The sequence below is a fragment of the Akebia trifoliata genome, unplaced genomic scaffold (assembly GCF_017979445.1).
Source record: "Akebia trifoliata isolate Shusen 1 unplaced genomic scaffold, ASM1797944v1 Contig00223, whole genome shotgun sequence".
Classification (NCBI taxonomy): domain Eukaryota; kingdom Viridiplantae; phylum Streptophyta; class Magnoliopsida; order Ranunculales; family Lardizabalaceae; genus Akebia; species Akebia trifoliata.
In genome coordinates, this window is record NW_028236875.1 from 4,407 (window position 1) to 15,348 (window position 10,942).

At 34.3% G+C, this 10,942-nt stretch overlaps 1 long non-coding RNA gene across 1 annotated transcript; it reads right to left on the minus strand.

Annotated features, from left to right (window-relative positions):
* Positions 1-4,894: 4,894 nt before the first annotated feature.
* Positions 4,895-7,430, minus strand: LOC147381844 (uncharacterized). Its single transcript, XR_015174315.1, has 3 exons — positions 7,104-7,430; positions 5,435-5,516; positions 4,895-5,355 (listed from the first exon to the last, which is right to left on the minus strand). It is a non-coding gene; the product is annotated as an uncharacterized LOC147381844 (long non-coding RNA).
* Positions 7,431-10,942: the final 3,512 nt, after the last annotated feature.

Consider the following 10,942-nt stretch of genomic DNA (forward strand, 5'->3'; position numbering starts at 1 on the left):
TCGTATTTTCCTAGCGTAGCGTGGTTTCTAAGGTTTTGTTAGTTTGAGATACCTCATCCGGATTTCTGAAACACATCTGGTAACAAAATAAAGCAATGGAATAAACATCCATCATTGGGAATCATTGCGATCGGGTTGACGAGTTGATTAATCAGGCGGATGCAAAAATGGGGTGTCTACAATGGGCCATCACCCAGATTCACCGACAATACAATAGAGGTATAATAATTTTTTCGATAAGACACTTCAAATCATGAACTGCAAAGAAGCCAATGAAATCTACAGTCACAACAATTTAGATTTCAGAAACAAAGAAAATGCCATTGGATGAGTTAGTCTGCTAAAACCTACTAGAGTACTGGATGTTTGGTTTGGATTGTTAGAATCAAATTACGGAAAAAACTATACTTTTAGGATTTATAAATTCATCGGGTTAAATGTTTGTGATAACTGATTTTAGAATCTAGGGTGTTTGGTTCTGATTGTAGAACTTAATTATCGATTCTGATTATGGATCATTAAAATCAAATTATACAAACTGTTTTCCAGAATCTAGAATCTCATTTGGCAAAACTAATTTTACAATCCAAAATCAGAATCTTATTTGGCTAACATTGTTTATGAATTGGTTTTATAAAAAAATTTACCAAATTATATCTGTAGACATGAGAAGTTCATCGGAATATCTCAATGTTACGATATTTGGACTCGCCACCATTCTTTTTTGGAAATGAGTGTAAATGGGCACCCTAAATGATTTTTTGAAATTGATTTTTTGAAATTGATTTTTCATTGTAGTGACTTTCATACACGAAAAGGATGTGGTTTACCTAAGATCTAGGTACGAAGGTCTAGTTAAAGGATGGAGAAGGTATTAGGCACCCCATCCTCTCTACCAAAAGTGTTTTACCTTGAAACTTGGCCATCTTTTTGTAAAGCTTAAGAAATAAGAAAAATGCATGAAAATGGTATTAGATGTGATGTGTACAATAAGTGAAAATATTCCCTTAGAAGGGATTTTGATGTCAATGTGACATTGGGAACATCCTATAAAAAAGAATGACCCATGTAGTCCACATTATTTTTCATTAATATGAATGTTGATTTGAGCTTTTAGAGAGATTCCATGATGGAGTGCCCTTGAGGCCATAACCTTAATGCATGTATGCAAGGTTGGAAACTTAGTGTTTCACCCATAACAAGAGGGTGACACATTTCTACATCATTACTGTGGCGCCCCGTCAAACGCTAACACAAAGCCCCATGTCAGATCTCAAGGCACAAGGTGGCGCCTCGAAATTTCGACATGGTTTCCTCTGTTTATGTTAGCATTCCAAGGCGTTCAACTTGCATATGATAAACGACATACATAATATTTTGTATATACATACAAAATATAATACAAGCGAAATCGTATATATATTTAATAACGTACGATAGATCAAAGTGCGGAAGGATAACCAAAATACAAGATTATACAAATATTCTTCACTCTAACAAAAGTCCTAACGCTCAATATAACATTTATAATACCCCTAGACAAATCGAAACTACTAGAAGGTATAATCCCAATACTCACCAAGTGACGAACTCTGGTTGTCTATCTGACCCACCAGATGATCTTCACTCCTACTCTATACCTGCATCACCAAATTCTGAATCTGAAACTAAAAAAATAGAGAAGAAAAGGGTGAGTAACAATGGTTACCCAATAGGAAAGCAAATAATTTATGCCAATAACCTCTCCCAACATGAACGAATAAACATACTAAATCATTTTAAAATATGCAAAGTTTTACAAAGAAAACTACGATTGACTGGTACATATAGCTAGGGATGAGAAACTAAACATTTTAAAACTTACATTACATCACTATAGCATTTTCTTTTTATACAAATCTAATTGACCAAATAGAAATATTAAATATGCATTTCATTTTATATATCAAAATAAGACAATAGATACATAATACACAATGGTGGAGTAGTGAAATTAAAGAGTTGAGATTCACGACTGGATCACTCCCAACCGGGACATTATGTTTCATAATAAGTATTAGTTCATGATTTTATGGTTGGTCGCTGTTTACCATACTTTTGGGACCATTTATCCAGCTCAGACTGACCGTTTGATGTGATCGTAAGCAATAGGTTTCTTTTCAATGTGTCAAAACGTTCGATTACTATAGATTGTTAGTGATTACTGACTAACCATCTTCGTCTATGCCTATCAGGAGTGCATGTGATTCCTAAATATACAAACCATTCGTATACGACCACATTTACATTACAAGTTCACTAGTAAAGATAGAGAGGAATAAACCTAGATTCCAATTGTGACTTTACTCTCATACGCGTCCCATACTATATATGAACTTCGTGGTCTCTACCGTACATCCTAGGATAGTATACCACTCTGAATGACATGATCCATCATCCTTTTAGGCATTCACAAACTCTTTAACAACTCACAAAATAGCTACATATATATATTATATATATATATATATATATATATATATATATATATATATATATATATATATAATATATATATATATATGGGTCGGGTTCCTACGACCCCCATTACGACCCCCATTGCGACACATGAATTAAACCGTACGATTAACGACAGATCTACGGTTCAGATTGTTTTAACTTTAGAAACGATTGTTTACAAATGAAATTTCATTATTTGCAACTAACTCCCCGTAAACAAACAATTCGAGTTCAGCTCATCATCTCAACTTCGTCTTCTTCGCTCTAACCTCTGCGTTTGAAGCCATTTTCTACAGATTCCTCATCTCATCTTCCTCGATCTCTCTCTGTTTCTTTTTCGGGTCTTCCTCTTCGACAGAGATCAGAGATCAGATCTGACTTCATTTTCTTTCCTTCCTCGTCTTCTTCCTTCCTCGAGAAAGGATCAGATCTGACTTCGTTTCTTTACTGTAAACGAAGGTCACGGTCTTCCTCATCTCTCTCTCTCTCTCTCTTTGCAAAGAAATGGAGAGCTCGATAGAAGAAATCCTAAGGTAAGAAATCACAAACCCTTAATTAGTTTTTTTTTTTTTTTTAATTTCATGTTCTGTTGAGTTTTATGTATGGATTTTGACGAATCATCGAAAACAAAGATTCGTAAGGAAATTTTATGATTGCTATATTTTTATGTATGGATATGTACATAGTTGCATTTTTTAACTGTTCAAAAACCCTCAGCATTCGAATATTGGCGTCTCTGACGACCCCCAGCTGAATTGGCTCCTATCTTTTAGATTTAGATAAATATAGCCAAATTGGTTGAAGACCACTGCTGCACCATTACTCACAATATTGCTTGTCCAATAAGCTTTGTAATTGTTTTCCTTAGGCCGAGCTAAGGGATACATAACAAGATTACCATCACCTTGTAGAATAAACTCGAATCTTCCTGTCGAGTAGTCGTTTTTGGTTCGTTAAGAAACGAATTTACCACCAAGGCCTAGTGTCTGGTTAAACAAGATTGTGTTTGTTGGTGCATCAAAGCTTTGCCAATTGTTAACGGATTGTGCGTTCCTTAGCACGAAGTTTCCTGTGTCAAGCATGGCAGCGGAGGTGGCTTGGGTACTGTCTGAGGGTTCGGCCTTCCAAAGTTTTGTACCATTTGGAGCATTGAGGACAAAAACAACATTGGATGTTAATTCAATTTTGGAACCTTTCTGCACTGGGTTACCTCCATTTGCTGTCCAAACAATATTTTCAACTTGTATTTTAGCAAACCAGATTGCTAACAAGAATTGATCCCTTGAATGGGATGGAGATCAATTCCTGCTTACAAATAGTTCATAATGAGTTCTATTGGTTAAACCTTGGCCTAAAAGATGGCTGTGTGTCCCATGTAACTTTTTTCCAAACCTTGGCCTAAAAAATTTAAGGTTCTAAAAAATTTCTTTTTCTAAGCCATATTCATTGAATCATTTCTATATGTGTCTTTTTTAATCTTTTGTGTATAATTCGTCAAACCATATAGTTAGCTTCAAACTTGATATCATTTTTTGTAGGTGATGCTAGTTGAAAGTTGCATTTGACAACAACAGAAATAAAAAAGAAAAAATTAAGAAAATGTAACCACATTTCTTTTAGAACATGTAATTTTTGTGCGTTGTCGATCTGCCGATGAACAATACAGCCATTGTTCGTTACTAACTGTATATAATAAGTTACATTATTTCTTTGTAGGTGGTGCAGAGGAGCTCCATTTAGTCCAATACCGAGGGTCGAGGAGTGGTTTGAGCTGCTACTTCATGCATTTGGCTACACTTACTATTCTTGAATTTCAAATTATGAACAACATGAGGAAAAGCCTGAAGTGGAAGATTTCATGGTTGCGGCTTGAAGGAGATGAAGAAGCCTGCTTTCGTTCCTTTGGACTTTCTGTTGACTTCTATTTCATATACATATCTTATGAAAAAAAGGGTTCCATGTTCTAGGAGGCAATATTATTTAGGAAAAAATGTGGAGGACATTCAATAGGGTCATCTTGGGCCAATCAAACCACATTGTAGGGAGGACCTACAGCAACATACTCCCAATCCATTAGATCTGTGGCATTTGTAGGCATATTATGTTGTGCTTAATCTCTTTTGACTTCTCTATTATATTATTGACGCTTCTTTCTTTAAGCAAAAATATAACAATGTTAACCAATTTCGCATTGGATTCAGCAACACAAATCAGATTTTACAATTCAACTCTATAATGAGACATATCATTAGTTGAGGGGCATGTCTTTGGGTCTTATCACTCCCATCCAATTAAACAAATATGCCATCAAATATTTAGAAATCTACGCAGGATTATTAAAAAATCAGATTTTGGAACGATTAGAAAATTACAAAAAATAAAACCATTCAGCTTGAGCAACAAAGAGTAATTAATCAAGTTCACCAACTAGTTTTCCAAAAAAAAAGCCTTACTACAAAGAGCACATTATATCTGACATGTCACATTCATTTACAACTTTGTGGATTAGAATCAAGCCCTTCATGAGTTAGAAATACTAAGAAGAGAAATAGCGTGTCCAGTCCAAGGCATTTCCCACAACACTGAAATATGTTGTATGAACCTCCAATCTGAACCGAACCTGTGAGTTAGAAAGGAGGAAAGTCACTCCCAAGCACCTCCCATACGCCGTTATGCAAATAGTTTATGAAAAGTCGATAGTGTTGATAAACCCCACTTCTCTGCTTTGAATCAATTCTTCCTAGCTTCTTCAAAATAGCAACTATGTCAGCTCCAGGAAGATGACCCCCCACGTTCTACAACAATGTCACACACCTCAGCCACCACTTCTGTCATCATTGGAGTAGAATCTGCGATCTGTGATTGAAAGACTATAAGGATTATTTGGCAATCCATATCCATTAGGTACTGAATTTTACACAATCTAGTATCATACCCCAAAAATTTCATTCAGTTTCTCACCAACCACTTCACAGTCCTCTGATGTATCTTGATGCATGGCAGCCATATCAGGAGACCTGCATAAATCAAAACTTCAGATATTTATTTCCCATGCAATGTGTTTCTTAATTCTTATACTTACTATGACTTTTTAATTCAAATATTTTCCACCACTAACATCTTTCTAGATAGAGAAATTCTACTTGCAACATTTCTAAGACTGTAAAACATATATGGCAATATAGACTTTGTATATAGCAATTTAGTTTTCAATATAACACATTTCAATATATGGCAATCTCACTGTGGGTAACAAAAAATGGCAAAGTGCATGAATTGAGCCAAAAGGAAAGAGGCCAGCATTTAAATCCCATGAATTCTACCACCTGGGCATCAATCCATATAGAAATTAGAAAGTTCCTGTCCAATAACAGTCCACCATGCAGCTACAAGAGGTATCAATTCACCACACAGACTCTATGCTATTCTCAACCATTAATGAGTTTTCTTTTTCTTCTTCCCTTTCTAGCTATGTATTTACTATTACTATCAATATGTGAAAAAACAAAGACTACTTAAAAGCGCATTACAACCAAATGGTTTCATTTTATGCTTGAGAAGTAGTTCCTTAAAAATATTTGTTCGGTGAAGTTGTTATAATCTTACTCACATCAACAAATTCTATGATCAGCATTCCAAACAGTAAGTAATTTACTTTTCTAAAAGGTTAATGAAAATAATAATATCCCCCTTATTAGATAAGGAAAGTAGACAATGGATATTTGGGACACTTTGATGTCCTAGCTTGATCCTAGACAATGCCAATCGCAGGTATCACCTTCTACACTTATCCATGTTTGTCAGTGGTGCACTAGAATTGCATATAAACAAGCCAACAAAATTCCAAGTCACAAACAGACCACGATCTTGAACAGGATGATTAACTATTGCCAAGCATCCTATGGCACACTTCCTAAGATAATTCTTTAATAGCAGAGGCCTAATAGCATTGAAGCAAATTACCAATACTATCAAGACTTGAACTACTTAACACTGGTATGTTCATGAGAAAGCCTTATCTACATGATTTACTTTCTCCAATTTTTTTAAGTAATTGATAATTTTTTTTTTCTCTTTAATTTCCATTAAAAAAATGAGGAAGATAAATACAACAACTAATTAGTTAGTTATATTATAGAGAAGCTGGAGCAGTGGCCATTCTCAACTTGGACAGGTTCCCAAGACAAAATTTTTAAGTACATTGGATGCAAGTGTAAGTAATCCACAAAATACACAGAGTAGAGTTGTCTTTCATTCTTAAATAAGTGGCATCAAATCCTGAACTAGTTTGCTACGCTGACATTTATGATTCATACCCATATTTGGCATTTGTACAGGGAAAATGGAACTCTGAAAATAGGAATAATTTCCGCCCAACATTCGAGAATAATTTGAGTTTACAGCTTTCAGAATCTAAACAATTTCCGTTAGGCTCCAACTACCCTGCTGTATCACCCAATTCAACCTCAACACTTCAAGATGTGAACTCTAAAAGCAAGAATCTTTGTTTTCGATGATTCGTCAAAATCCATACATAAAACTCAGTAGAACATGAAATTCAAAAAAAAAAAAAAAAAACTAATTAAGGGTTTGTGATTTCTTACCTTAGGATTTCTTCTATCGAGCTCTCCATTTCTTCGCAAAGAGAGAGAGAGAGATGAGGAAGACCGTGACCTTCGTTTACAGTAAAGAAACGAAGTCAGATCTGATCCTTCCTCGAGGAAGGAAGAAGACGAGGAAGGAAAGAAAATGAAGTCAGATCTGATCTCTGATCTCTGTCGAAGAGGAAGACCCGAAAAATAAACAGAGAGAGATCTAGGAAGATGAGATGACGAATCTGTAGAAAATGGCTTCGAACGCAGAGGTTAGAGCGAAGAAGACGAAGTTGAGATGAGGAGCTGAACTCGAATTGTTTGTTTACGGGGAGTTAGTTGCAAATAACGAAATTTCATTTGTAAACAATCGTTTGTAAAGTTAAAACAATCTGAACCGTAGATCTGTCGTTTATCGGACGGTTTAATTCGTGTGTCGCGATGGGGGTCATAATGGGGGTTGTAGGAACCCGACCCTATATATATATATATATATATATATATTATATATATATATATTATTTTCATTTGAAAACAAAAGAGAAATTACAATACAAAGAATGGATATCCAGTTTCCTACCATGCAACTGTAGCCACCCGGCCTAAAATAAATAACAGAACGAAAAAGTAAACAACGCATCGCGCTAACAGAAAGTAAATAAACATGCAATCAGTAACATTATCCCTAGATATCCATTCACCAACCTACACACAACACAACAATGTAAAATGTAGACATCACCCATCGGGTGTGACTCTAACATTTTACCGTTTCATACCCTTTTTCCCTTTTTTTGATTTTTACAATTTTCGATCTCTCAAATAAAATATTCACTTTCTGATATTCATCAACTCAATATGAGTTCATTGAATATTAAATCATTTTTTCAGTTATGAAATTAATTTTTATCAATAACATTGAAAAAGTACTAAACTTAGATCAAAACGGGGTCCGAACGGTGCATATGACCCAATTGATGGAAATAACCCGGTGAAATATCCTATCTACGTATAATTTATTATAAAATACAATTAAACATATCAAATATGCAAGTTCTGATGTGAATTTAAAATAACCAATTGAATAATATATTTTTGGAAACACATCACAAATATTTAATAAAATCCTAAATGCAATTTTCACAATCTACGATTACTAATAGAAATTGAGAGTTCCTTACAATCTTTGTGCAAAAAGATTGAAGTACGTGCACGAAAATCGAGACGAATGACACAAAAATATAGATGGGCCAAACTTCAAAGCAGCTAATTTTTGAATCTGACCTAATGGTTTCGAAGATCTCAATGTCGTCGTCCTTTTTCCCTTTTGCGGCAGAAGACGATTTGACCTTAAACTGATGAAATCTGAGGTTAAAGTTTCGAAACCCCCGTATATATATACAACTAATTTTTTACGATAGGGGGTGAAAAAGGTGAGAAAACGAAAGTAACTTGGGTGGATTTTATAGAGAACGAGGCTGCGGATGTTTCTTCTTTCTACGTCGACGGTCAAAGACGGACCGTTCGCAATGAATCGGAGTTTGAAATTTTGAAGAAAAATAAAATTTTCATTGAAATTTCGTTGGTTGTTTTTGGACGACTTTGAAAGATGGATAGTAAAATTTTTTAAAAAATTTATTTATATAAATTGTTGGGACGAAATCGATATTTTATTTATTGTTTCGTTTGACGATAACTTGATCGTCCGGACTTCAAAAGTGACGAATGAATACTCTATTTCGTTTAATTTTTTATTTCAGATCTAATAGTATGGTCAATTTCTACAAATTTTATCTCTAACAAAACTTTACAATTTTAGCCTGATGTGACCTTAAAATTGACGTCATTTTCGTTTTTGACGATAATTCAACTTTTTAGGCTCCAAAAATGATAAGTAAATAGTTCATTTTTATAATTTTTCATTACGAATCCAATGGTATGATTGAATTTTAAAAATTATTACTCTAGTAAAAAGTCATTATTTTAGCCTGATTCGACTCGATAATCGAGGATTTTGTAACTTTTCTGTTTAGACTCGCATTTGAGCGTACTTACAGGCTAAAGTATGTTTTTCAATTATTTTGAATCTAATGGTGAGGTTAGATTCCATTAAAAATGATAAAAAACATCCTAAAATTTTACCCCTAAATCTCACTTTTAATATTTTCTAAAAATTTTATTATTTATTTTTTCTCGAGATACGAATTGAAAACTCGGGGTTTTACAATTGCCTTGAGGTTATTTGAATAAGCTTGAGTCTTGATGTGACCTTGAGAGTTTAGTACTTTGATTGAGGATAGATGGTTTGAGATAGTGGAGATTGTTAGTTGAGAATAGAGAAATGAGGGGAGTTCTTGAGTTGGAGATTGGGTAGAGAGAGGGCTAGAGAAGTGAGTAGGGATTTTTATAGAGTTTGGGGTAGAGAAGTGGGGGGACTTTAGAACATGAATTGTTCATAAAAAGTGAGGTCATTTATATAGTTTTTAAAGAATTTTTAGGGATAAAGTGATCAAATCCTCAAAAATAAAGAAAATGGACATGAGATTTAAGTTATTTTTTTTAGATTTTCATTTATATGAGGATAAAGGTGGAATTTGTGAAGAAACCCTAAAAACATTTCTCTGGTCTTTGATTTTTTGATAAATAGAGGTGAGAGAACAAAAAATACTTTTGGGAGGGTGAGTAGGGGAGTGACATGTGTAAAGGTAGAGTAGTAGGTGAAAAATAGACCTTAGTTCATTTATAAATAACTTATAAAGCAATGGTGGATGTATATTTTTGAAATGGACTAATGGGAAAGCTCCATGCATGTACTTAAAGATTCTCACCTATTAGGGGTAAGATTGAAAATTTTCTCAACTTTATGGATTATTATCAAAGATCAAAGTATCTTTTTGATTTAACTACACTTTTTGAGAAGGGTATTATTGGATTTTCACAAGGGGGAGTTGGCTCTCTAATAAAATTAAAGCATTGGATATTGAGGGCTTATGGGAGATCAACATATGTCACCTTTTTAGAGGATGTGTATATCATAGACTTAGAATGGGTTTGATGTTGGACTTAGAACGGACATGGTTTTAGGTTTAAGATATGGACTTGATTTTGGACTTAGAAATGAACTTGGTTTTAGATTATGATATTGACTTTGTTTTGGGTTTGGGTTAGGGTATGGACTTTATTTTGGACTTGGGTTAGGGTATGGACTTTGTTTTTGACTTGGGTTAGGGTATGGGTGATGGATCGGTTAATAGAGAGTGGATATGGATTCGGATTGGATCATGGAAGTGGTATGGAATTAGATTTGATTAAAGACAAGGTATGGGCATGCAAAATAATATGAGATGATGCATATGGGTGCATGAGAAAAAAATGCCAAGCGACAATTTTATGCAACATGAGCCCATTGAAGGATTTTTTATTTTTGATCAAAATCAACTTGAAATTTTTAGAAATTCCTAATGGATTCGTGCAAATTGGGGTGTCTACAGCTACCCCTCTTTGTAGGAGTTGTGTGGCACCTCGCTGAAAGCGCCCTCGATCCGTAGGGTGTGCGGATCCGCTTTTGATTTTTGAGGTTTATAAGTCGCCACCTAGTTATTACAATTTAGGAACCGAGCATTGACTCAAGATGGATAAAAATAACTAATCTACAAAAGAAACTAAGTCCGGGGATCATGTTATGGGGTTGAAAGGTGTTAGGCACCAACTCTATCCGGAAAATGTCGATTTTCATTATTTTTCAAGAAGATTACATTGCTAAAAAAACCTAAAATAAATAAATAAAATAAATAAAAAAATAAACATAAAATATACATATACGATCGCAACACTTTGTTCCCTCAAAACTG